Source organism: Triticum dicoccoides, chromosome 3A (genome assembly GCF_002162155.2).
Source record: "Triticum dicoccoides isolate Atlit2015 ecotype Zavitan chromosome 3A, WEW_v2.0, whole genome shotgun sequence".
NCBI classification, from domain to species: domain Eukaryota; kingdom Viridiplantae; phylum Streptophyta; class Magnoliopsida; order Poales; family Poaceae; genus Triticum; species Triticum dicoccoides.
Window position 1 is genome coordinate 731612433 of NC_041384.1, and position 3655 is coordinate 731616087.

General features: G+C 40.3%; 1 long non-coding RNA gene across 1 annotated transcript; it reads right to left on the reverse strand.

The window, feature by feature from the left end:
• Positions 1-3003: 3003 nt before the first annotated feature.
• On the reverse strand, positions 3004-3285 carry LOC119273548. Its single transcript, XR_005134901.1, has 2 exons — positions 3245-3285; positions 3004-3150 (listed from the first exon to the last, which is right to left on the reverse strand). It is a non-coding gene; the product is annotated as an uncharacterized LOC119273548 (long non-coding RNA).
• Between the last annotated feature and the right edge of the window lie 370 nt (positions 3286-3655).

Here is a 3655-nt window from a genome sequence, read left to right on the forward strand (position 1 = left end):
TACACTGACTCTTCACAGCTCCTGCAAGTCTGCTCGTCAGTGAGTTTGATCAATTCTACCATCTTTATAGTGTTCCTAGGTGTGACTGTGTAGCATTTTTTGCGCATCACCTTACCCTACAATAGACTATGGTGGCGACGCAAGTTACGAGATGAGGCAAAACCCTATGTGTTTTTGATATGTCTTTGGCCACAACCAGTAGCAGTACATATATATATATATTAGGTGGTATTGTGTTGCGATAACGATCTTAAACCGACTTGGATCCTAAGTTGTATACTTACCGAACAAGAAATAATTAACTTTTCTGCCAAGACATCAAAAAATAAAACGGCAAAAGGAGCTACGCCCATGCAAGGCAACAGACTGGATTTCGGCGCACCATTCATGCGCATGTCACGCCCCGCCCCGCCCCAAGCCCTGCCAGTCTAGGCGAGCGAGCGTGCGTGTGGTCTTCTATATCTCACCTTCACATCTCACTAAGCGTGGTGTAGAGAATCCACTATATAAAAGATTGAAGGTAAAACCTCTCCGAGAATTGCGTGTGGTCTTCTATTTCTCTTACTAGTAGAAAGCCCGTGCGTTGCCGCGGGCTTTTGAAATATTTTTTTGAAGTTATATATATGCATGTTAAATTTCACATGTATACAAAAGATAACCAGTAACAATCATGTAATAATTGAAGTCCACCTCACTTACGATATAAGTTGATAAAAAGGTAATTTGACAATGTATATGTTGAGAGCGGTGATCTAACTAATAATCTCTTATAAATTAACATCTACTTGATACCCTTAAGATATTTTGCACAATATCAGAAATGTTGTCTTTAACTTTATTCACATGATATTTAAGCAAAGAATAATAAGAATTTCCTTAGCTCAAAACTATGCTGCAAGGGTAATATATGTAGTTAGCACGATATTTTTGTGAAAGGTCTCAAAATGTGCAATGAATAATACTCATCGTGCAAACCGGACAAACCAAATCATTACCGTTCCATGAGAGCATACAATCAAAAACAAAATACCCAGACACATCTCTGCAATTTCCTAAATTGATATTATCTTGAATATAGTGATAACAAAAACAAATGCTTGTTTCTTGTTTATTATGATAATGGAATATATAAATTTAATCGTCTGTGCTCATTGAAATAACATATACTCACCACAAAGAGGCCGCACGACAGGGCAATCCTCTCACTGTCTCCACACAATCATCGTTTCCATGGCGCCTCCCCTTTGCTCAACACTGTCGCCCGACCACTCCCCTCCTCTCGACGGAATAGGCCGGCTCCTCCTCTCCCTGCCACATCACCTCCTCCTCTCCCCTCCACAGCGTCGGCGCTCCTCCTCTCCACACCATCGATGGAGCATGTCTGCTCTTGTCCCCGCCGCCTCCCTTCCCTCGAAACAGAAATGTCCATGTGTTTTCACAATGTGGATTAAATAATGTTTTAATCCAAAAATGTTTATTAACATAATGGTGTGTGATTTTTGTTCATATAACGACAAACTATTTCTCTCTCACTCCTTTCCTCTGGGGTGTGTCTCCTTAACCATCCTCTCTTTACAAGGAGGTGACCCTTACAAGAAGACAAAATAACATCTTGTCCTCAACAACCCTCTCCTTACAAGAAGGTAAACCTTAGAAGAATAAAAACTAACGTCCTTCTCCCGATGACTCTTCCCCTCAACCTTCACTCTCGTCATGTGTCTAATCTCTCTTTCAAAATTGTATAGCGTGTGACAATAGTAGCAAGAAATGCAAACTGAACCATATTTGCCCCCCCCCCCAATGCCGCTACCCAGGCGACTCTTCCCCTCAACCTTCACTCTTGTCATGTGGCTAATCTCTCTCTCTCTCTCTCAAAATTGTATAGCGTGTGTGACAATAGTAGCAAGAAACACAGACTGAATCCATATTTACCCCTGCCCCCGCCGCTGCCACCCAGGCGACTTGGGGTAACCCTAGCTGCGTCGAATACGGATGGAATACAACGAGAAATGACCGCACACTAAATTTCTGATTTACAAATAATGAAAGATGCACTTAGTGCAATGATTTTTTTGGCTCCAACGAAGGTAACAGTTTTGAGACTGCAAAGGAACATAAAGAAAAATAAATGTGATGTATACCGGAGAAAAAGAAACTAAAACAAAGACCTGGTTAACTAAAATGATAGTAACCATAAACTTATTTCATTTCATTATGGTATGCATGTTGCTACGGTGACTTGCGACATACAAATTTAAATGTACCACATGCTTGGTACGGAATGGTAATCATGGTTACTCGCTTTCACGCCGTCGCTCCATGGGCTCCTCACACAGTACACCACAAGCCATGGCCATATATATTTAACAGTAGAAATCACATCTTGCATGTCCAAGCGCAAACCCCATATGATAGCAAGCCCCCGCAAGAGCACACCTCGGCAATCTCTTCCATGTCTATGGAGACGAGGGAGAATCTAGACACGTACCTCCATCGCAAGTGCCTCTCTGCCCCTCCCTGTGTCACCCTTCATTACCTGTGTCTGCAACGCCTAAATCAGACAATGGTGAGTCGAGTCTTGTTGTCCGCCCTACTTTTTATAGCTTTACTCTCCACCTTACTTCCCGCTCGTTCGCTTATGCAACCCCTAAGCTTGAAGGAATTCTTTAGGCTTTGGAATGTTCCAGGTTAACCAGGATAGGCGGGCCCAATACATAGATATGGACAACACATATACTCAACACATCTGATTTGACTTGCCATAAACAAAATACTATTGAGTATTGAGTTATATCTAAAGGAACATTAGTAGAATGCCCGTGCGTTGCCACGGGCTTTTTAACTTTTTTTATGATTGTTGTATAAAATTCTGTGAATTTTTTACTCCTTCCAACGAAATTGACGCAGGCCCTTGTCGAATGATTCTTTTTGAACATCAACCTAATCTATCTCCATCTCTATCATATACCCCTCGAAAAAAAGTATTATCATGTGCAACATATATACAAGGAAAGAATAATTATTTGTATGCATCTCATTGTGTAAAATTGGATGACTTTTGAGTCCAATCGCTCATAGTTACATCTGCGACTTTGTCAATCGAAATTTTCAAAGCATCATCCGAAGCCATCAATTTTTATTATCTCTGACCTACAAAAGTTAACAAATAAAAATACATTAAATGAATAAATAAAATACAAAGTAGCATGTGCATTGTCGTCACATAGAATGTATGTCATCTCACCACACCATTGCTGCATCTTTTCTAAACTTCCCCGCATACTCCAGAGATGATGGCGATTGTACATCTGATTGAAAAAATAAGATGATTATCACTACCTCGAGAGATGATGGCGTATCGGATTAGTTAACTGTCCGTGCATTGGAAAGGGTCATAAACATTTCAATGGTTTAACACGAATTGTGTCTACTGTATATCAGTGGTGCATTTGACTTGCAACACACTTTTAATTCAAAGATTTCTGAGTGGAAAAAGGATACGTAATAGGTCCTTGTTATATACATAACCATAAGGTCAAAGGAACCCCATCCTAATCTAAGTTAAGCAAAACCCTATGAGGAAATTCTGAATGGTGTTCCTCTTGAACATCCTATGAGGAATAACAATATTAAGCAAAACCCGAAACGGTAGTTT